Genomic DNA, 25,652 nt, shown 5'->3' with positions numbered 1-25,652 from the left:
CAAGTATCTAGATATATTTTGCATACTGGTCTTCAGTTTCCATTTTATGACGCAATGTGACTCTGCAAAACTGTCCTCATCTGTCACCTCCTATTCTCTTTCACACTCAATTCTAGTTTTGTTTATTCGCTAATTAAAGCTCCTTTTAGATGATTCATCTTAAATGAATCTCAGCAGAAGTTTTCTTAGCTGTGGAGATTTGATTTGATCCTGAGAGCCAACACATCTTCTTAATAACTTTTTTTTTTTAGAAGAACCTTATCTTGTCTCAGTTATAAATGAAGGACTTTGTGGGACTAATTCAAATAATTCAGAGTTGTATAAAATTACAGTCAGTAGACTCTACCAACCTGCTGCTTCTCATCACTATTTATCCCATGCACTGAGCAAAGAGTGTGTGTCTATCTTGCTCCATACTGTGTTTTTGTTCTGAGAGCAGTGCCTGGCACATGTGGTCTTTTAGTAAATATGTGTAGCACGAATGAGATAATATAGAGAGAACAGTTAGCATAGTATGTGACACCCTGGCAGGTGCCCAATAAATGATTCATATGGCATGGGAGAGATATGCAAGCTAATCATCTGCTCCCGCTGGTAATGAGGCCATTTGGGGAACCCACCAAAGACAATTGCGGAGAAATAGACAAGCTACAGGGAACAGAGGACCAGCTCCTTCCCCTGAGAGGGACTCAATGGAAGCACTGAATGGGTCTTGTGAGGAAGGCTGGTGTCAAAATTAATAACATCTTTCTAACAAGGCTCAGGCATTTAATTAAAATTAATTTAGTACCAAAGCTAGTGGCAGGATTGAGGTGCTAGAGTCAGGAGCTGACCAGTAGTGGAGCCTATCTGGTAATAGGCTTCAGCATGAAAGTACAGCTTGAAGGGTCCCCAGAAATCAAACAAACAACTCGGGCAGGTGGAATTCAGAATTACTGTAGGAATAGGTATGATATCTGTAAGTTTGTCTTTAAAAAAACTCATGTGCACCCTTTTTGTGCACAGCTTAAAACTGAGGAGCAAAGGATTCATTAATTATATATTATATGTTATAATATATTACATATGATATTAATTTTTAGGAGAGCCATGTTTTTGCAGAAAAATGACTATAAGCTTGATATCAGAACCTGGGAAAAAGCCTCCCATTTGTCATAAGCAACTCTAATCAAGTAATTCTAGCTGGCTTATATTAAATAATAAAGCTAGAGAAAATAACATTTGAAGTTAACTCTCTTGTAACAAGTATCTTTGCTCCACAACATGATTTCTTTAGGTGAAGGACACACAGTCTAGCTCTTAGAGGACACTTACTAAATGCTTTTTGTTGCCTAAAAATGAGAGGTTCAGGATGGGTTAATACTTAATTCTGTTAACTGCTTTCCTATCTATAAAGATTTTTTTATAATATCCTTCCATCGCTGTGGGAATCTGACAATTGCTCAAAGTTAATTGCAAAACATTTCTTTCATTTTAGTTCAATCAGTGCATTTCCCATTCCTGTCTTAAAAGCAAAGGGATCCTTCCTTCTAGAATTATCTAGGAATAATATGGCTTTCTTTTCTCTTCTTTTCTTTTCTTTCTTTGTTTAGAGATTGTTTCAGTCAAATTCAGCAAACTATTTGCTCTCATGCCAAATAAAGGACTCTTATTCAATATTGCCCCATCTTTTTATATGTTCATCTTCTCTGGATGTGTTGCCCAGATGCATAAACCTTCAGCATTTAGGTCACACATGTCTGAACTCTAAAGATACTTCCAATGGAGTCTAAACTGTTGGTAGATTTGGATGTTGCCATAAACTTTGTATTTAGGGGGAGGGTGGCCTTGATCCATCCTCAACGTAACAATATGTAGGAGTGTATATATCTTCCTGAAAGAACTATAGCTACTGTTGCATCACATGAATTTGCTTCCATAGGCATTAGAAATATATAAACCAAGTAAGACAGCTATGAATTGAATATATTATTAGCATTTAAATTTAAGTTAAAATTATTGATACATTTAATGATAAATATAAAAATAATTTATTATACCAGTAAATATGGAGAGTGCCTATTTTATGTCTAATCATTACAATAAGATCTGGTGAACTCTGTACTAAGTGAACTTTCTGAAGCTGAAACGCAAAGAAAGAGACACATATGCTAGAATGTGAGTCATGATCCACAGGTATCTGAGGAGCATCAACCACAAAAAAATATTTTTAAATTACCTCTTCGAAATTTTAGACATTTTGCAATAAATTTTTATAAGAAAATTGAATTACACATACACACAATGAGGAATAATCTTACTTAATTTTTAAATGTATTTGACTTCAAATTCCTACTTCAAAGAAGCTGTGAGGTTTACATAAGAGACTGTATTATTTTTTAACTTCATAAATTACTGTATGATAGATTCATAAATCCCTGAAATCTGTGTTCAGGAATCTAATTCTTTACTTTCTAGTCCCAACATATGCTTCTTTAATTAAGTTTGTCTTTAATGATCAGTAGCAATAAGCACAAAGATGAAGATCTATTTTAGCTAATTACTGGGAGTTCTCCTTTTATTCCTTGGAAGAGCTGTAAGTTTAAGGTTTGTAATAGTGGAAGGACAGACTTCCCTCTCCTTTTCTTCCATTTGCTCTCCTTTTTCTTCTGTGATAGAATCCTGGTCGTTGATTGCTTTGGTGGAGACAGAATAGCAGTGGATGGGAATGCTCATAAATGAATCGGGATGAATTGAGGAACTGTGGTAGCATTAATAAATAGAAGAGTCAGAAGGTGGAGCTGGTGTCAGAAGGAACATTGTAAATCTGGTTTGAGAAGCAGTATTCAAGTTATGCACAAGGCAGATGGGAATGTGAGAGTTTATCTTTGGAAGGGTGTGGATGCTGAAAATGAATAATTTGATATTTGTCTAAAAAAAAGGGATTTTGAGAGCTTTGGAATGAATGAATTTGCAGAGAGAATGAGAAGAGAGAAGAGAAGAGGGGCAAGGTTGGAGTCTTAGGGAAAAATACATTTGGAAGAGGAAGACTTAGGATAATAAGAACAGCGGTCAAAGAAGAGAAAGAAAAAATAGGAATGCTGATTCAGAGCAGACAAGAAACAAGATTCTTAAAAGTGGGAATCAGATGAATAGTCAAAAAGAAGCCAGAAAGATGAGAAATATGTGGATTTTTCAAACATGAGGAGGAAGGAATTTCAAGAAGGAAGAGGAGGTCAACAGGATCCAACCCGAAAGCTATCAAGCCACAAATCACTAACTTGTTAATTCTGGGTGTAGCAAACCCACCATCATTCAAGGCTATTTTGCTGCGCTTTGCTTCTCAACCACAACCTTGAGAATCCTGGGACAAACTTGAATTTAATCCTCGTGATGACACAGGTTCATTTTTGCTACTTTCAAGGTCCAAATGGAATGTGAGTGAAGCTGATGTATGATGTGCTGGTGAGTAAGATCTGCTCTGATAGTCCCTATTTCTCTTCGGACTTGTGTTTCTCTGGGTTATTAAGCTATTGTTAGGACATAATTATTTGTTTGGAATGATGGTTGTTTACAGTTAATAATGGACAAAAGATTTTATGGCTAAAGAAAAGTGTCTTTGTCTTGCACATGCAGTATAAATGTTGGTAACAAAGCATCCAGATTACAGTGGAAGATAATGGCCAAAATGTAAATGGTGCAAAATAACTTAGGGCCCAGATTCTAAGGTAGATTTAAAGATGGTTGGCTGGAAAGCTCTGTTCTGTCAAATTCACTTAATGTTGGGCTAAATGGGCATGCAAAACAGTTCTCTCTGGCCACCTAGAGTGAATGTCATAAACCTCATACCTGAGGCAGATTTGGACAGGCTCATTAGAAATGGTACCTCATTCTAGAATTTTTATTTCCAGTCATATACCTCTGGGTGTGCAAACTCCTGTGAAATATCCCTTATACCTACAGCTCATCTTAGTAGGAGACTTTCTTTCCAATGCTTCAAATCTCCCATGTTTTCGTTTCCCTCCTACTTCCTTAAAGAAAATCCAAATTCCCTGAGAATTTCCTGAGATTCCCAATCTTAACCCCAACCTCATTTCCTGTCTTCCTGCTCCTCTCTGTCCAACCTGCACTTCTCAGTTTCCAAACCTGATAACTTCTGGTATTATAGCAAAGTAATGCATGATCATAGTAAAATTATGGGGAAAGCATAGCGAAGAAACCAAGTACCTGGAGATAAATGGATGTCTAGGAGACTTGCTGGATCAAAGGGTATGCAAGTTTTTACAACTTCTACATTGCCAAATTGCCCTGCAGAATGATTCTATCAATTTAGACTCTGCCAACATAGTTAATGGGCTGTAGTGTAATTGTCTGTTTATCTATCTGTTATCCTCATTAGGCTATAGGCTCTTCAAGGACTTTCTAATCTCTCAAAGCCCAGCTTCTAGCATTCAGCCTGGTACAGACCAGGCACGCATTAACCCACTTCCCTTTCCTACCTCTAAAATCTTTGAATCCCCCAAACAAGTGGGCCAATTGATATCGTAGAATATATGGATGAAAGATAAGTCATAGTGGGTGGCAAGATGTTCCAGAATTTTCCCCCAAAACACAACACAGTCATAAGCTCCTCTATAAAGTTTACCATCTATGTTTTAAGCCGAACATACATAATGCAGTCTTCATTAACAGGTGGCTTTAGATAACCCTAAGGCAGGTACTGCTTGACTTGAATTAACACTGAACACTGAGGTTGCATAAATGTAGAGGTGTATGTGTATGGATATTTTAAGTGAACATCTTTCAAAATCCAACTATATTAGTAAATGAAATTGCAGTAACTTCCCGCAGGGTGAAAATTTTGAGAACATGTTACTATGGTGATTATTTTTAAATGTCATGATTATAGTTTAGGATTATAGATTTCTTTCTGGGACCAAAAAAAAAAAAAAAAAAGGTCTCTATAGTCCTCAAGGAATGTGCTTACTTCCATGTGAAATCTTTAGTAAAGTTATAAATCAGCACTATGAAGCTTTTGTTTGAAAAACAAAAGCTTATAAAGATAAAGATCCAAGATTATTTACTTAACACATAACTGGAATGATTACATATATGGTTACAAAGGGTACAAGGATTTAATGAGACATGAGCAATAATTGAGGAACATACATTTCACATATGCAAGAATAGGAGTTAGACCTAAGGTTGATATAGTTAAGACAATTGCCATGATAGTGATTTAAAAAACAAAAACAAAACAAACTAAATTCTGTGGGGGAAAAAAAGGAGGAAACAGCTCACCTTGAGCTATTTCCATGTGTCTAGGTCCAGATGAGATAATTCCATTTCAGAAGTTTTTCCTAATGCTCCCAACTGGGATGAGGCTCTTAGTTACCTGAGTAACTTAGCTGCACTTCTTCTTAAAAGACAGCCATTTATTGAGCACCTGCTATGTGCCAAGCTACAGATGACCATGTGATACGCCATGTGATGTGATATAGGCATGGACAAATGCTTCAGGCTGACAAAGATCTTGAGTGCCTTTTGTTACAGATTTTATATTTAACGATTCAATTCAAGTTCCATCCATGCTTTCCAATGTTTAGATATATTTTATGTGTGTATAAATAATCATGAAAATCTTGATTTTTATTAGTTACATGGTGCTTAACAAATATCTGTTGAATGAATAAATGATTGACAAGTAATGAACTTATGTATTTAATTATTCTTAGAGAGCAAAATTGTTGTTTACAAAAAAATAGATCCAAGCTACAACCATGTGTCATTCAAAAGTGGCAAAATTAGGAGAGGGCAAAATTAGGAGAGGAACAAATGGTTAGAAAGGTTAAAATGATTAAGAAGGATGGTTAAGGAAAAAACTATTTTTGTTAATAGTATGACTTTGAAGAAGAACATAGATCCAAACTGTGTCTCTGCTGTGTATTCTCTATTTCTCAACACTGGCTAGTTCTATGTAATGAGAAAAATGATTTTTTATTACTAATATTTTTTAATGTAGGCATACCCACCCAACTAAAACATACCTTAGACGTTTAAGCTTCCTTATTGGTTAAATTTAGAAAATCATTAATTCGTGTATGATGTCATCCAAGTTAATATCTCTAATAGCACTTTTCTTTTGTTGGACCTGGAATTGTAGTGGTATTATAATACTATAGGAATTTTTAAAAGAGTAAAATAATAGCAAATGTAAATCATCATAATATTATTGTAGGGACATAAAAAATACATAATTGGACTAGTTGAGGAAAAGATAGAAAGGTGACAGTAAGTAAAATAAAAAAATAAAAGTAACCCACCTGTGTGTATCAAGAGATGACATTTTTGCCAGTGATGCAGCTGGTGTATATATTCATAGTCCAGTTGGATCTTAGTCATAAGAAAAACAGATAAACCATTGCTTTTTTGTTTGTTTGTTTTTTCATTTATGAGAACATGTAGAAACCTTCTGCACAGTTACTTTAATTGGAATGTTATTGAAATAGCTATCAGTGCATTCTCACAGAATGAATAAAATATTGAATTTAACTGAAATGAAAATCATGGCTAGCCAAAATTTGGGAGTTTTGTATTGGCAAAAGGGTTGCCAACTGTTAGCATCAACACATTTTACTCTAATGGTTTCCCTGGATTTTAGAATGTGGTCTTGTTTTGGACTTCAGAGTGTGTGGTTAGAATAATTGGAAGATCTACTGGAGTGGCCACGATCCTGTTGTGGAAAAGGCAAAATACCCAAGCTTGAATACTAAGAAAGAGCTTGAAAAAGGAGTGGTGGTTTGCATAGGATGGCCTAAATTTGGTTATTGCTAGGGAGAACATGCCAAGTGGCCCTTTCCAGTGGGAATCCTGGCTCTTTCGCACCCTGTTAAATTTTGCAACATAAAAGCCGTTTGGGAAATATCAGGCTTAAGGTGGGAAACTTTTATTCTGACCTTGAAATGCTTCGCTATACTGATGCATCATATAAATTCTGACTGTTTCTCTCTTGTTCTGAGTGATGGCTCGGGGAACTGGGGTGAAGTAGACCACCCATTAAAATTTAAACTGAAATCTCTTTCATTGCATGGTTCTATATGATTTCCAGCTCTAACATTGATTGACAGGGATGGGATGACTTTTGTAGATTAGTTTGATATTCATATATCGCCATTTTGAGCTTTTCTCATCATTGATTTTTTTTTATCCTTTTCCTATTTTTATCCTGGTACTATTTCATAAATAAAATTTGATCAAATATTGGAAATTTTCTCCTCAAACTTCAATTCTAGTCAGACCGTAAGGTAACCTGAGAAAGCAGAAATTATATGATTACTTTTAAATTATATTTGGTTTTGCTGTATTTGGAATACATGTTTTTAACAAGACCTAACTGTTATGTTAAAAATTTTTGAGCCACTGAATCACATTTTAAATTAATTACCTATGTAATTTTGTTCATATTGGCATGATGCATGGTTCCCTTCTTGCTTCAATCCAAGAAAAATAAGAATGCATGTTTCCAACGAGAAAGAGTCCAAATGTAAGTAAATATATATCTTTAAACACTGGTTATCTGTTTAGAAATCAGATGCCACAAATAACATGTTCTAAAATTATGAAATCATATTTTTAAACACAGTTAACACAGGGATGCCATGTATAACCTGAAAATTATTTGTCTTCAAATACACTCATTTAAGTCACTAAATACAATCGTATTTTTATTTGTTAAGGTGACAAGAACATGAAAACACCAAAGTAAATGTAAATATAATAATAAATGTAATTTAACCTGAATAAATACAGTTAAGAGTGATCAACATAACAGTTGATTAGAAGGTTTGGATTTATGTATGTATCTCAAAAAGTATTCTTAACACTTAAGAATCAAATTGTTATGAATTAATTAATAGGAAGCTAGAGAATTGGAGAAGGAAAGTTGGTGAACACAGAGATTACATGCACTGGAATTATTCATGACTGAATTTGAGATGATTCTATCTCATGTGCTATTTAGGATCTGCATTTGAATACTTCACTGACACTGATACGTCTTATCAGTGAAGAAAACTGTATTGAACTTAGGAGCAAAGAGATAATTTGGGGAAAATCGTAGCAACACTTCAGTGATCGTTCTAATATACCTTTCACTGTTATGAAGGAGCCTCTGTGGGAAATTGGTGACCTCATGATATGATTTCTGAACCTTTAGTTTCTAAAATGATACAATGTCATAGAATTTATGAAAGATGGGGTCACAAAGCCAGACATAATTTTAAGCTTAATAATCAGTTTAGGTTCCTCAGAGTGCAGAAGTGAGAAAATCCCATTTGATTTTAAAGGTAGCAAGATTTTCTGTCTAAAACTAATGATGTAGTTGGTCCTTTAGTGAACATAACTAGATCTAGCTACCAAGATGATCACCAGGACATCCTGATGGTGAGTTGTGGCCCATGGTCAACAGTGCAGCACAATTCATACGACCTCTTTAAAGCAATTGACACCAAAACAAAAGCAAGAACGCCTTAAAATATCTTCTATCTTGTGAGTCAATCCTACAAAATCCTTTTTGGTTTTATGATCCTTTGTTTCAGTTATTTTAGTATCCACCGAACAATGACACTGACTAGAGAGGTTGACAGAGATAGTACGTGATTTGGGGACGGTTGTTTCCAAGTTGAGGGCACTTTGCCTTCCCATGATTTACTAAGTAAGAAGATATTAACCAGGCAGCTCCATTTTGTGAAGCCTGTTTTATGCATCACGAGGATATCATAGAAGTCCAGAAACATCTCAGATATAGCAGTCATCTGTGTTTCCAAATTTAGTAGATTATTTTCTAAGACCTCTGGATATACCCTGTTAGATAGGCAAGCTTGATGATCCTCAGTGGTTCTCTCAGATTCTATGCCCAGCGGTGTGTCTTTTAGGTATTAAGAGACTCCCTCTCGGTACTGTCTCTTGGCAAAAGGATACTTTGTGACAGGGAGATTAAAAACAATATCAATTCCTATCCTTTACAGAAGACAGATTAGACTTGGAAAACACTGTGCGATTATCTGGTCATGTGGCTAGAACTTGTAGGCTGATAACTAATTAGAGTACCCTGCCATTGGAACACCAGACATCTCCCCTGGGCCTTGTCTGAGGTAAAAGACATTCTTCTATCAGATGCTTTCGGTCATAAGTTTCTTCTTGAAGTTGACAGGAACATAAAAACTGCACAACATTAAATTTTTCATGAGAGAAATACTTATATTTTCAGAACACATAGCCCCTAATTAGAGTAAATTACCCCTGATGGAATAAGCAGGAGTAAAAAGCAGGAAAGAAACCGAATTTAATTTCCCAGTGCCATGGGGAGATCTTGACTATTCAAAAACTGTCTCTAAATCTTGGGAACTCTGCTTTCAAGGACTAAGCTAATAGAACTGAGCAGGAAATAAGCCTGATTAGCATTTTGTAAGTAATTTTGAGCACAAAAGATATATTTACAATAATAGCCAAGACTTATCATCTACAATTGAACTCAACACTGGCAAAAAGGAAAAAAGTAAATTGAATCCATTAAAATGACATCAAATAAATTATGATATTCATTTTCTTGTACACTGCTTATCACTTTTTAATTTTAAAAAATTGGTCGGATAGCTCCAGATCCTAATAAGGGGAATGGGTTAGCATTGATTTGGATGGCTTATGAAACATTTATACACACGTTATTCACTTCTTCTTCTTGATTCATAACACAGCTTTCTCAAGGGCCCCTCACTTTAATACAGCTTGTCAGTCGCTGCTGTCTATAATAAGGAGGCCTGGAGGGGCATATTGGTTTTTTCCTTAAACAATTTAAAAATATAACCTCTGGCTTTTTTCTAAGGAATTATTTTGCATCCTTCCACGTGGCACAGGATAATCGCAGCAATTTTTGTGGTTAGAAACACATTGATAGTGCTCAGTAAATGTAAATCTAATAACCATATTACTCACCAGGTTTGGAAAGGAAACGAGAGATTTTTATGGGGTTATGATTATAATCAAGGGAACAAATAATGCTCTGTAATAGAATTTAATATAGATTCTTCCCCCACCCTCCCCCATTTACAACGTGTGCTAAATATCCCTAAGTTTTCTCTGTCTTGGGTATTCTTGGTACTTTAAAATCAAGACAACTCTTGGAAGAGACTAAAGCTTTCACTTTCTGTTGAGCACTTGTTCTCATCCTGAACTTTCAGAAGCAATGAGAAGTCAGAGGTATCCTCTCTTTTTTTTTTTCTTTTTTTATATTCAGGTAGCCAGCATAGAGTACATCATTAGTTTTATTTTTAATTATGTTATGTTAATCACCATACATTACATCATTAGTTTTTGATGTAGTGATCCACGATCATTAGTTGTGTATAACACCCAGTGCTCATCACAACACGTGCCTTCCTTAATACCCATCACCCGGTTACTCCATCCCTCCACCCCCCTCCCTTTGTACTCAGTTTGGTTCCTGGAGTCCAGAGTCTCTCATGGTTTGTCTCCCTCTCTGATTTCTCCCGCTTCAGATTTCCCTCCCTTCCCCTGTGGTCCTCCATGCTATTCCTTATGTTCCACATATGAGTAAAAGCAGAGAAAGACAATTATCATATGGTATCCTCTTTTCCCAGACCTACAGGGACAGATTTGCCATTTGCAGTCGACTTTGCTGTGTCCTGTAGGTGTCTGTGATGGCCACATGGAGTCACTCTCTAAAGACTCATCTGTCCCTCTTGCCCATATCTAAGGATGATCTACAAAGGCTTATTTCTATCCACAAGCCACTCATTCTGCTGTTCTGATAAAGCCAGTAATTCGGTGAAATCTGTAGATGTAACCATACTGTCCTGTAGAAACATTAAATTAAAAAAGAATCTTACACAGAAAAAGAAAATTGATGGTTTTGGCAGAGACGCTAAAGCATGTAGAAATTGAGATGATTAAAGAAAAGCAGTTATCACTTCAGTGACCAAAGTGCCTTCACGTATGTTGGCTGTCTGTCTTACAGAACCAGGCAGCTCTGACTCCACAGGCCATGTCCCAAATATTTGTTGCGGTTCCTGATGGTTTCTATGCCAACAGTAGATTATTGTATTCCACTGGAACTAATCCCTTCCTTTTCCAAACTACCAGGATGCTTTATTCATCTCTCTTGTATGGTACTTACTCTGCAGGTTACATTACAGTTATTTGTGTCTTATCTACTCTCTTATAGACTATTCGGATAAGGAACCGGCTCATGGCTTTGTATACCTTTAGTGACTTATTTACTGTGCAGGATCAATAAGTATCTGTTGATGGATCCATGACTGTGTTTGCAGGTCCAATTTTGACTCAAAGACAGATACATGTAGGTTATTATATTAAGAGCGCTTTTAAAAAGCCCTTTGTTTTTACCTAAAAGACTGCTACGTGGGACAGTTCTGAGGCATGTGGGTCAGAACCATTTTTTTTTTATTTTTGTTCTATAAGCTTATCTGTGTATGTGATCTCTATGCCTGATGTCCATCAGGAATTCATACCAGATTACTTTAATAGATAGCACATTACAACTGGGTTTGTAGTTTCCAGCTATTCATTTTACTTAATTTTTTGTGGAGAAAAAGTTTTCTTATTCTTTTCCTCTGCTACATAATCCCCATGCTTTCTGGAATTTTCTATTTCCAACACTAATAAAAGAGACTCAGTTTCTTGATGACTAAGTGTTGTGTTTTGGTTTTGGTTTTGCTTTTGGTTTTGCATTTGTTCATTTAACTGGAAAAATTTCAAAATAATGCAGAAATCTAAAATTAGTAGTTAGGCATGTGTTCCTTGTTAGGTAAATTTACCTCACTAGACTCTTTCATGTGAGGAAGATATGTTAAAAAATACAAAAGAGAGAAAAAGACTAACATATGGATATAGTAGAAATACAAAGGAATAGCAAAAAAAATGAAAATTAAAAAAATACTAAAACATAAAAGTAATATTAACAACCAAAAACTCACATTCTCAGGTGGCTATTAATGATCATACTACACTTTCAATTTATCTGCCCTAAGCTTTAATGTTCATAGTGCACACTGCCATGTGTATTTTGTTATTTAAAATGTACTTAAAATAGCAATCAGAAAAAGGCAAACCATGCTGATGTCATGTTTACTGTTTTATCCCATGAGTCAACTGCTAGTGAGTTATCTTTCCCTTTTTTTTTTTTTTTTTTTTGGAGTTTAGGTGAAGTCACTTTATTTGGTTTTTATCCTTTGTATCTGTATTAACTTCTGAACCTCAGGAGAAGCTACCTTTAAATTGGCAGTTGTGCCTTGGCCATGCAATTTGCTGATTCTCCTTCTTCCTCGCCCATCATCCATCAGAGAAGGATTTGCTAAGCCAAGTCTCGCCCGTGCAAACACAGCACTGGTCACCAGCTCTTCAAGGCAATGAATTGGAACAGTTGAAGGATTCCAGGAATTTTGTCTCTGCACAATTTATTTAAAATTAGTTGTTTCTTGAAAACATGTACACCTTCTCCATCCGTCATTTACATACATGCTAAACTATCCCCATATTTTGCAAAAGCATATCTATAAATCACCCTTCTATTTGGCCTGGAATGAACATGGGCGTGAGAGGCCCCAACACAAACACTCCGAAATAGCTAGAGTGACAGTTTCCTGCCTGATGGGTAGCAAGGAAAATGACAGCACTCTGAAAATCAACTATATTCTTACCTAACCTTTTGTGCATTTTCTGAATATTATTTCATGAATATATATGGATTTAATAATCAGGAAAAAACTAAATATTTTGTTATTATGGGCCTGAAATTAAATATGGGTCATATGTGATCTTTTTAATTCTCTTAATATTTGTCTGTTTGTTAAAAATTCATTTTGCCATTTAGTTACACAGATAATGAATTTGCAATAAAAAAATAAAAGAAACTAGACACGATCAGCATTTTTGGCATAACAACATTTTATATGTAAAATGCACATGCTGTATAACAATATTGATATAGATATCAAGAGACAGGTAGAAAAGATTTCATAGAACTCATTCTTCTGTAATCTGCTTTCTTCACTCAACAACATATCATTAACCTCTTTGCATTTTCATAGATCAAAACCTAGTTTGAATAGTGGCTCTGCAAATCTATATAGTATTTCACTAAAGCGATATGTGTTCATAAGCCACTCAGCCTTTTCCCTATGAACTGGGTAGTAAGTAGGGCTGTATTCTGTTTGCTATTATCATAAATAGCACTCTGATAATCATCACTGCACAAGCATGTTTGAATGTATTTATGACTATTTCTTTAGGAAAAATTCTTAAATGTAAATTTGTAAATGTATGATGTCAAAAATATATACTTTTTCAAGTGTTGTCATACTGCTGTTGGCAGTGAATGAGAAATAACCAAACTTTTCCCAACGCTGCTGATTACAATTCCTTTGATATTTGCCAGTCTGTCAAAAAAAGTCTTAATTTGATTTGCTTTTTTAAAAATAATTATCAGTGATGTAGAAATATCTAGGGGCATCTGGGTGGCTCAGTTGGTTAAGCATCTGCCTTCGGCTCAGGTCGTGATCCCAGGGTCCTGGGATCGAGCCCCGCATCGGGCTCCCTGATCAGTGGGGAACCTGCTTCTCCCTCTCCCACTCCCCCTGCTTGTGCGCGCTCTCTCTCTGTGTCAAATAAATAAGTAAAATCTTAAAAAAAAAAAAATAAATATCTAAAGTAACCTATTCATGCTTCATTTGGTTGTATTAGAGATTTAAGGTTGACATATCGGCTCTACTATTACATGCAGTTTGCCCACAACTTAAACCGCTAAGTCTTTTTCTGGCCCCAGTAAAATCAGGTCCTTTACGTATTTTATTTACTCAGTGATTCGTTGAACATGAGTACAACCGTTAGTTTATTTTTATTCTGAAATTTTTTCACTTAAAAATATTTTTCTCAGTCATTTAATTACTCTGAAGTACTTCAGTACTTTAAGCAGTTCTTATTTATTCATCAAATACATTGCCTGGCCCCTTCTGTTCTATGTACTGTACAGATTTGGTGAGCATTCTTTATGTTTGATAGAAAGGTGATCGGGACATTTCAAGGGCTGCGTTCTCTTCCTAATTCCTGATCCAATAGAAAAGGCTGTTTTCTTGTCTGGCAGTCAGCTTGGAGTCCATCTAACATTACTTTAGTCAGCTGATGTTTCTTCTACTCATCCACAAGAATTTCCTGATGCACGTTGTCAAAGGCCATGTGGAAATTAGTGTTTGGTGGAAAAAGGATTGGACAAAAAGTCAAAGAGCTCGGCTTTCTTTTAACTCCCTCTCTTCATTGACTGCTTATTTTCCTTCTGTTGCCATCTCTAAAATATAGGGCTTGCCTTAAGTTAGTTTTTCCATCATCTTTCAATTTTAGCAGCAGAACACCTCAACCTTCCCCCCCACCGCAAAACCCAGGCTACAACTCTTCCATAGAAGCAGCTTTCAGTAGCCATTATCTAAGTCCTTTTAGCTTTTCCTCAATCCAGGACACCTGTCCAAGTGCAGCCCACGTAAATACCGGATGCTTTAGACAGAAAGACACAACCAGTGATTGCGTGTATTTGGTGCCTTTGACAGAAAGGCCAGCACCACAAACACCATCTGTTCACTCTTCCATGATAAATTGAGTGACTATTTTGTGGCTTCTTCTGGACAACTAAATGTTTGCTGCATATGTTTTCCCCTAGATTTCTGGACTTGGGGTACACTTGAGGGATCTACCAAGCTGTCATTTTGCCCAGACTTCCTCTTTGGTCATAATTCTTCAGTGTGCTGCATGGTGCCCAGTCATAAGCTAAATAGGAAAATCAGTCTCACATCTTGAAAAATCAAATTAAAGTATCTTCGTATAGCTTCTAGCTGATGGCAAAAGTGAAATTTATTACTAAAAGGACATAACTTTGTTTCTATGAATATTCTAATCCATAGTTACATCAGGCTCTGAAAGAATTCTAAAAGAGAAGTCCCATGCTTGTTATAATAGTAGCCTCATCATGGGATTAAGGTGTATGTGACTTCCCAGGATGACCAATGCAGACCAAATCATTTATTCTGTCAAATAAATTCCTTATCACTTTATAAGTTCTCTACACTTAAAGCTCATATATCTGACATATGTTCTTCAAACTGTTTTCCACACAGGTATTATATTCATGGAAAACTAAAAATTGACTGTATAATAAAAATAAATTTATGCTACGTTTATCGATAGGTGAAATAATTCTGATCAAGGTTGTAATAACATTGTTCCATGTTGTACCTTATATTTTTCTGTAACCCCCAGTTTGCTTGACCATTGACTTTTATTCAGAGAAGATTGGTGGTGGTGGTTTTCCCCTGGTATGAATACCATGACCCATTTGTAGGTTTGACTCACATTCACTGCAAACACTTTCATAGGTTGAGAAGAGAAAATGCCATCAAGGATCACCAGTTTATATTAATGCATTAGTATTTGGGACTATATGTAAAAATTCAAATGGAACCCCTGTTTTTTAATGAGTCTATAAAGCAATGTGTTACCTTGGTTTTCCATTTGAATGACCAGTTTTTGATTTATGATAATCTTATTCTGAAATACCTATTTTTCAGCCATCCTTTGGGCAATGTTTTAAAGTTACTGAATGCATATAGAGTGGTTTATAAGCTTCATAATGTTGAGAGACACTTTCTCTTTTAAGACATACTCTTCCACACCAACATCTCACTACAAACATATGTATATATAATTTAGTAATGTTCACACCAGACTTTTTACTATGAACCCTGCATGAATTTGAGGCTGTGCTATGTAGTCATCTATCGGGCTTTATGAGGTAAATAGGTTACAGAAATAGAGGCACATTACAAACATTATGTTTCCTTAAGGAGCCACTTCATTCTCTGGCTATCAATGTGGTAGACTCTAAAGGATTCTTTAAATTAAATGGGAGTCTTGCTTGTAAACTGATGCAAGTAAAGAGAGAAGCAGTGGAAAATGTACTAATTTTTAGTCTTTTTCTTCCTTTGGTATTCCCTGCCCCCCAGCACACCTATTTAATGGCAAGTTCATTTATAGAAACCGTGATGCTTTCCAGAATTGTTTAAATCAGACCATATCTTGCTTTCCTGCAAAACCAAATAACTAATTTGACCTGGACATGCCACCTTAAAGATAACATTATGGAAAAGTAACCAGCTTTTACTAATCTGGAAGAAAGGATTCCCTATCACAACATAACCACCCACAGGTACGATCTGGTTTGACATTTGTGCTCAAACTTTTTAAACCTTATCAAATGCTCTAAGACTGCTTTCAGGGGAGAAAATATTTCCCACCAAACTTATAAAACACCTTTTTTTACTTCTCCTGCCAGACATGGATAAATATTGTATAGCAGAAAAAAATGTTTAATCTATACAGACTTTTTCCACCTCTAAGTCAAGGTTTTCTTATAGGACTAATTCCCACAGAAGTTGAGTTTTGAATAAAACACAAGAAACTGTTTTAAAAAAAAGTCTCTGCTTTCATCCCCATCCATGACTTATTTATTTTCCAGCTGCGAATTTGTACTTCTGAATCCTCCTTCCCTATTTCAGCCCCACCCACCCCCGCCCCACTGGCAACCACATTTTTTTTAATCCTTAGACTCAGATTATTTCCTGCTTATTTATGAAATCAAATGTCTAGTACGAACTTCGACAAGCCAGTCGGGAGAGTACAGCTCCAAGAAACTTTTGAAATAATTTTTTCCCTAGAAATGGATTAAAAAATGCATAGCAGGAAAATGTATATTTTTTTGTTGTTGTTTTGTTGTTGTTGTTGTTTTAAGATTTTACTTATTTATTTGCCAAAGAAAGCGAGAGAGAGCACAAGCAGGGGGAGCGGCAGGCAGAGAGAGAAGCAGGCTTCCCGCAGAGCAAGGAGCCTGACACAGGACTCGGTCCCAGGACCCTGGGATCATGATCTGAGCTGAAGGCAGACGCCTAGCTGACTAAGCCACCCAGGTGTCCCAAAAATGTGTAGTTTAATATGTAAATGTTATGGTCCAGTATCAGAGTAATGTTACCTATAGATGTAATCACTATTTGAGTATCATAGAAGGCAGGGAAATCAATATTTTTTTTCCATTTTATACCTCGTTGAGTTGATATTGAAAGAAACAAAATAATGTTTCCTGTTAGCCTCTTCTCCATACATCAGTTTCATTTCATGTGGCTATCAATTGGCTCAGCCATCTTTAAATTTGACAGAGTAATTGAGAATTTGAAATGAATCTTGGAAACTACAAGAGAAATAAAAATAGACATAAAAATATCTCTAGATACCTATATCTAGGTCCATACTTAGAGATCACAGCCATTTATTGAGGCCATCAAAATGAGACTGGGTGTAAAAAAAAAAAAATGAGACTGGGTGGAGTATGGGTTTATGACTTCTCATTCTTTTTTTTGAAAAAAGATTTATTTACTTATTTGAGAGAGAGAGAGAGCTAGTGGGGGAGGGGCAGAGGGAGAGAATCTTCAAGCAGACTCCCCACTGAGCTCAGAGCTGGACTCAGGGCTTGATCCCAGGACCCATGAGATCATGACCGGAGCTGAAAACAAGAGTCTGTTGCTCAACTGACTGAGCCACCCAGGTGCTCCAAGATTTTCATTCTTGTTTACAAAACTTCCTTACTGTTAAGGACTTTTCCTTACTGTTAAGATTTTTTCTTGTTTACAAAATTTCCTTACTGTTAAACACTTTAACTGTATTCTGTTTAAGCAAAATCATGTTTTCTTATTTAAAAAGCACAGAAAAGGGGTGCCTGGGTGGCTCAGTTGGTTAAGCGTCTGCCTTCGGCTCAGGTCATGATCCCAGGGTCCTGGGATTGAGTCCCGAATTAGGCTCCTTGCTCAGTGGGGAGCCTCCTTCTCCCTCTACCTGCTGCTTCCCCTGCTTGTGCTCACTCTCTCTCTCTCTCTCAAATAAATAAATAAAATCTTTTTTAAAAAATAAAAAGCACACAAAAGTTTACAATGTAACTCTAGTATATCCCAATTAATAAAGGATTTAAAAGTGTAGCCTCTTCAGATTCACAGCAGAATTTGGCATTCATTTTTCTCCTACATGTTGAAAGCGTATATTCATGTGTTCCAGAATGGAAATACCTTATTAAATGGTGCAGCATCTGCAGTGACTCTTTCAGGATTCACAATGTTTGCTATGTGACACTAGACTCCTGTTCCTCTTTAAAAACCATCCAGTAGGATGGAGATTCAACTGTCAGATGACTGACTGCTTTTGTGGGAAAAAAATGTGGTTTCCTCAGAAAATGCTTAATAGTCTACCTTGCCAAAAATTCCCTATTACTCTTGTAAAGGACTTTTCCTCCACAGATTTAATTAAATTTTTCCTATTTCCAATGTCTGTCCTTGCTTTGCTTTCACTAATATAATCTAAAACTCTAGTGGACTTTTCCCAAAAATAAGAGGGATACAAGTGTAAATAGCAAAATGTTGTTTGGAAAGAGTTTTCTATTATGAAGAAATATTCTTTGTTAATTTACTATAATTACACACCCAAAAAAATTCTAAGACAGGAAGATTGTCTTTCTTGGCCTCTAAAATTAAATGAGTATTCAGAAATTAGTCACTGTCTTATTGAATCATATGGTCTTGTTTCCTACTGATGACCTAAATTTGAGTTCAGAATGCTCTTTTATTCATTCAGCCTTCATTGTATTTATTGATTACTGTCTTGACACCATAATGGCACTAGGGATACAGCAGTGAAGAAGATGACACAATTCCTGCTCTTATGGGCTTACCGTCTAGGAAAAAGTCATAAACAAATAATTATAAATGTAATCATGTTATAAAAAGGAAAGTGGCACATGTTAGGGAAGCATATGAGTCAAGAGTCCTACACTTGCTTTGGTGATTTTCCTTGAAGGCTAAATGGATAAAATTGTGTGGGAGGCCTATTTTGACCTAAAGCATGAAAGGAGGCTAGTCCTGTATCTAAACAAATGGATCAGCAGACTGTCCAGTTTGACTTAAGAGTTGCCAAAACCAGCAAAATATCCAAATCAATTTCCAAACGTTATGAGTGCTTTTTCCAAATCTCCAGACTGTCTTTGTTTTTGTTGTTAAGACAGTGAAATCTGTTATTTAAATGTTATCTGGGAGACATCTTCCTCGGCTATAAACCAATGGAATTGAATAGGTTGTGAAAAAAGGTGGCCAAGGATTATGTAAAACAGAGTGAGATTAGGCAGGACAGACACAGAGCAGAGTTGAGGAAGGACAAGCCTAGGTGAGTCGGGAGAGGAGGGTGAGTGTGTTTACGAGGAAGGAGGTTTTTTGCATGGGCACTACACTGTATACATTTCTAGAAGCAGGAGATTTCAGTGGTATGTATTTCAGTTATACACACATGTATGCATATATATATATATATATATATATATATATATATATGTTATATGCTGTATATATATATATATATATATATAGTTTGTTTCTTATCTCTAACACCCATCGTATACTTTGTCACCTGTGTTTTCCAGGTGCAAAATGTGTTGTAACCATGGTCTTTCATCAGCTCCTTTTGTTGGGGACAGATTTAGTTTGAGAGTCCTGCAACCCATCTGTAGTGAGAAGCACGCAAGTTTGGGGCAAGTTCCAGCCACATAACAATTTGTCTGTGATTCCATCTTATCAATTTAGATCAAGTTTTTCATTGTAGCAGACTAGGGGAGTTTGAACAGATTCCTAAACAATTTGCTTCCAGATCCTTTGAGACTTCAACATTGCTGTTGTATTCATTATACTGAATAAAAGTAAGTCTCTCATGCCATGTTTCTTTACCCCTTTGGGAAATAACATGCTTCCGTTAACCTTCCTGACATAATTTCTGTGCTTTGATGACTTCTGGGCAACCAGTCAGATTCATTCCTTCACTGTCAGTCAGTCAACCATTTAATAATTCTTTCTTCCATTCAACCCATAATTTAGAGCACTAAATATTCATTGTGTTCAGAGCCATGTGAAAAATACTTCCTGCGGTTCCTAACACGGATCTTGCCAACTTGCAGGCTAATAAGACATGTTTGACAAGAAAGTTAAGTAACAACAGAAGAGTGCACTAATTATAGAAGTCAGTATGCGAATGACTTGGATTGAGTGGCCAAGATCACTGTGAGTTGGAGTGGTCAAAAACAAAAGTTGAACTTGAGGGAAATAAGCTGATTCTTGAAGGATCGGTGAAGGTGAGTTCTACAGAGAGGATGGAGAGGGAATTGCAAGGAGGGAGAAAAATGTGCAGCCAAACTTGAGTTGGGCATATCCAGGAAACAGGGATATAAACAAATACGGCATAGATTGCCTGGAATACATTAGATGTTTAATGATAATGAATAAACACATGTATGTAAACAGGAACTAGAAGAAAGTTTGGAAAGAAGAATGGTTGGCAGTAAAATTTTAACTGAAGATGATTTCATAAACAACATGATTGTTGGAAAACTGTAAGATAATAAAAAGGCCCGAAGAGGTCATTTCACATGCAACCCCAAACAACCTGTTGCATCTGCCATCAATTTTATTTGTGTCTGTCAAGGTCTTAGAGGAAATGAAAAGATGAAATTATTTGTCTAGTGAATATAAATATTAGGACGACATGTGTTAATTAAGGAATGTGGACCAGGCAACCCTGCTTCAAAGACATGTTTCCGATTATATGGAATTTACAGGTTAATCAAGAAGTTTGGAAAATAATAAATTCAAAAATTTTGTAGGTTAAATAGTATCGCTGGTCTCTCAAAGTTGCACTAATGCGTCGGTTTTACTTCTGAAAATAATTTGTATAGTCATATAGACATCTCCACCCTCAACTGTGAATCTGAGATTGCTGATGAAGTTTGTGTCCTAAATCTCCCTTTATTTTCCTGAATTATCTGTAGGATTTAAGTCCTTGCTTATTTTTTTAAGTGATTAAAGAATCTTCAGTGGCCAATTAAAAATCATCATTCTATTAACTTTCAGACTTGAAAATGAACAGCCCCATGAATCATAATTAAGGCTTGAAGTTTGCAGCACATAAAAAGCCAAATGTTTAGTTGGCTTTTTCCATATCTATTTTAAATGCTCTAGTGATTGATTCATGTTTCATCTCCCTCACAATTTGACTCAGATTTCTAGGCTCTCTTTCTACTGTTGAGTCTCTAGGGATGTGAAATGCTTTGGTCATAAGACAAAAATGACATGGAAACACATGAAAACACAGAATGAATTTTTGAATGAAAACATACACATGTTGTCTGTACCCCCCGCCACCATATTATAACTCTTACAGAAAGAAATGACCAGATGTTTAAAAATAGAAAGTTGATAAACCTTGTCTTCTTCCCTAACCTTCACATTTTTCTGCTGTTCTTTGATCTGAGTAAGAGAAGCGTGGTCATAACTTATGTATTCAGAAGTATTTTGCCGATTTTCCCCACAAAGATTTTATTTACAGAAAGTTTATGATAGTTGGTAAAAGTTGGATGCAGTATAAAGAGAAATGCAAAAGAGGTATTGGTATTCAAAAACATTAAGGGCACATAAAGACAGGGTGGGAAAAATAAATCAAAGATTTTTAAAATCCACCGTAAGCTGGATTGTAGTGAGCAGTCTCAAAGAGGAATCCCCGTTGGGGAACTGTGAATAGTATTTTAAGAGGAAGAAATCTCATATGTACAACTGGTATTTATCAGATCAGGCCCAGCTGTTCTAGCCCACAGTTCTTGGTCATAGCTAATGGAAAAAGTTCTCCCTGGTCTCCTTTTCTAAACGCCTATCCCAAATATTCATTGATAAAAGAAATGTGTCTTTCCTGAGATAAGATGTCTATGAGTATTATTTTTTTACAATTTTAAAAATTAATCAAGATGATCAGTGGACTAACTGGCCAACAACATCGTAGACATTGCTGGTAAGGACCCCAACTTTGGGGGCGCCTGGCTCAGGTCGTGATCCCAGGGTCCTGGGATTGAGCCCCACATCGGGCTCCCTGCTCTGCGGGAAGCCTGCTTCTCCCTCTCCCACTCCCCCTGCTTGTGTTCCCTCTCTCGCTGTGTCAAATAAATAAATAAAATCTTTAAAAAAAAAAAGACCCCAACTTTGATTTCTTTACTTAGAAGTCCAAGTTCCAAATCGACTGAAATATATACTCTCCTACTAAAAAAAAAAAAAAAAAAAAAAAAAAAAAAAACAAGTACTAGAATCATTTGTTTGCAAACTCTGGTGAGCAACATAAAACAAAAAGGAATCCACATGTTTCTAACTATTTCTTCCTTTGGACTTTACTAAGCATTTGTAAGGATTATGCTTATATATTTATAGCCACACTCACTACTTTTTTTTTTTTTTTTGATTGTGAATATCATTTACTTGCACTCACTACTTTTTTTCCTGAAGTGGAATTTTCTTTTTTCATAAAATTCAAAAGATCAAATTCAAAAGATCAATTTCCACCCATTAGGGGTGGAAAGTAGAGCAAAACTATTGAGGACAGGTTTAATTTAAAAATATATCTTGGGGCACCTGCTCAGTCGGTTGGGTGTCCGACTCTTGATTTCAGCTCAGGTCATGATCTCAGGGTCGTGAGACGGAGCCCCACCGTGCTCAGTGGAGAGTCTGCATGAGATTCTCTCTCTCCCTCTGCTCCTCCCCCCACTTGCATGCTCTCTCTATCTCTCTCTAAAATAAATAAAATCTTTAAAAATATATCTTTTAGTCTTTTTTTCTTTTTTTTAATACTTCATTTGTTCCCAGACCAATCGCTTACAAAGTCTAAATCATCTCCGTGAAAGTTTGGTAGGACAGAAGCCCTCTTACCATGGAAGAACAAGCTATAACCCTTTGGTTTGTCCTTTCCAGTAGACTAAACATCTTTTCCTTTCTTTCTCTTCCTACCACCAACCCCAGAGTTTTGACCAATATTATTATAATATATATATATATATATAATATATATATATATATATTTTATATATATATATCGACTCTTACTTTTACCTGATCTTCATAACCAGTAATTTTTCTCCTTTGGGTTTTCTAAACCACCCCTTCATCATATCCCTTCCCTGCCCAGGAATTTCCAAAGGCATCCATCCAATGGCCTGCAGCAATGTCAACTACAAATTTGAGTTTACATTTTTTAATATTCCAATATTCTGAAATATGTTTGTCCTATTTCTCCCTCCATACCTTTGCCCAGACTATTTACTATAACCTATACTTTAAAAGCATTAAAGATCTGTGTTTGAATTTCTGTTCCTCCACTTGAACAAATGACTTCTATGAGTCTCTCCTGCTTATCCATAAAAATGGAGAAAAATATTAATACAAACCTTAATTTGCCATCAGGGTTCATGGAGATAAGGCATATAAAGTCTTCAGGACAGGGTTTGGAACATAATCAGTTTTCCACAAGCAGTAGCTGCTGCATGCCCTCCAGTACCCCCTCTCCCCAGCACCCATATTTAAAAACCCTACCCATCTTTTAAACCAAGTTCATTTCCTACATTCTCCTTGAGTCTTTATGTGATCAGTTATTAGAAACACTCATTTGGCTCCTACGTTGTCTTTCCCTATGTGTAGCATCATCCCTCCTAAGTAAATCATGAAGAAGAACACATCCTGTCATTTAACACTATGTTTGCACATTTTGTGTTGATTAATAGTTTAAAGTGATACTTGTCATAACAGTGTATCAGGATTGTCCAAGCAGAGAATATGGATGACAGCAGGCTACCCGAACAGCTGTTCCAGGATGAGCTTAAGTGCAATGACCAGAGGAGGTTTATACAAACTACCTCCGAAAATGGAGCATAGCCATGGAATGCTGGGAAATCATCCCGTCTGAGAGATTACCCTGGTATGCAGTAAGCAGAAATGACATGGCTCATTTTAAACAAAGACTTCGGGTAGATTATGAGGTTAAAGAGTAGGACTGTAGATAGAAACAAACCTTGTAAAGAGTAACAGCAGCTGCAAAGGGAAAAGAGCATCTTTGTGAGAACTTACTGTGGTAAAGGTTGCTGGTCACAGATCGGTCAGAAGCCACATCTACACCCCAAAGGGCTGTCTCATTGATGATGGGATCATCCGCAAGGACTGGAAGACCAACCACAATGATAGCCTATAAGATTTGTCAGAAAGAGGGAAAATACGATTCTGTCTGGGGAATGGTCTAGTAAAAGTATTACACTCTTGGGGGTGATAATACTTTTTTTATTAATTAATTAATTTGTTTAATTAATTAATTTATAATTAATAAATATTAATTTATTAATACTAGCAAAATTTTAATGTCATTGTTATCTTTCCATTTAGAACTGCATTAATTTTTTTCTAAGAATCCGTAGTTTGGTCTCTCCAGATTATGAGGGAAAAGCTCTTCCCTTCCCCTGCTCTTTTCCATTGTAGCATGTATAAGAGTGATAGCATAGGGGAGAAGAATGGTGCTCAAATTCACAAGGAACTGGGTTCAAACCATAGTTTTGCCCCTTCTCGAATAGTTTTAGATAAGTGTGATAACCTTAATAAACCTTTCCATGAAGCCTCAAATAAGCAGAAAGAGACCCAAAGAGAAGAATACAGAGTGAAAGACCAAAATGAAGAACCAAAAAGGTTTGTGAAGAATCTCACCCACAAACAGTGATTTTGTAAGTCATACTATTTATTCCTCTGGAGGATATCAGAAAATTAAAAATCAAGGAATCTTAGAACAAAGGCTCACTTTGAGTTCTCTGATATGACTTCAGAGATGTGTTACTATTAGAAAACTTGGGTTGCAAGCAATAGAAACCAATTTTTTAGCTTCAACAGACAAAAGAGGAATTTATTGTAAGGATACAGGGGTGTCTCAGAACCCCAGAGCAAGAATACAGCCTGACTCATGAAACAAATACAGAGAGTGCTGGCTCTCTCCTGCTCGCTCGCTCGCTCTCTCCCTGCTTCCCTCCACGCCCCCTTCTTGCCCTTGGTCTTGGCAGAGCATCTTTCTCATTTACTCAGTTCCCCTCCTGGAAAATGCCATGCCTCCAGATTGAGCATCTTCTGTCTTCAAGAGACCAGCCTCTAAAGCAATTGGAACGTTCCAGGCCCAATTCCAAACTCTCAGAAAAGGATCTCCAATTTGCCGAATTTTTACCGCATATAATGAATAGCTGGTGATGAATAAATGATAATGATGGGATAAATGCTAGTGAACTGTATTTCAAAGATCTGTTCATCATCTAGTTTGCTACTCTGTGCTCTAAGTCCAACACTTAGCAAGATCCCATTGAGATTATCATTGTGTGTGAAATACAGTTTTCCATAAATAATAGCATTTTTCATTGAACATGACATTACCAGATACTTATTTAAGGCAGCTGAGTCACCATATTGATGTCTTCTTTATATAGAAAAGCATCTAAGTTAAATTTATAGGTAAGAGATGGGAAATACAGTGGGAGAGAATGTGTATTTGAATGACTTACACCTCCAACCCCACCTTTCATCCACTTTAAGTATCTTTGTTCCCCTGCATCACACTCTCCATTTAGGGGTCACATGCCACCTAGATATCAGCATAGTGGCAGATAAACTCTGAGAGTG

At 36.2% G+C, this 25,652-nt stretch overlaps 1 protein-coding gene across 4 annotated transcripts in view; it reads left to right on the top strand.

The window, feature by feature from the left end:
• Positions 1 to 25,652, top strand: part of GPC6 (glypican 6) — a 1,069,657-nt gene that overhangs the window by 588,321 nt on the left and 455,684 nt on the right. The window lies entirely within an intron of this gene.

Source organism: Phoca vitulina, unplaced genomic scaffold (assembly GCF_004348235.1).
Source record: "Phoca vitulina isolate PV1807 unplaced genomic scaffold, GSC_HSeal_1.0 scaffold5, whole genome shotgun sequence".
NCBI lineage: Eukaryota > Metazoa > Chordata > Mammalia > Carnivora > Phocidae > Phoca > Phoca vitulina.
The sequence above is the reverse complement of the archived record's forward strand: the minus strand, read 5'-3'. Positions and strand labels throughout refer to the sequence as shown.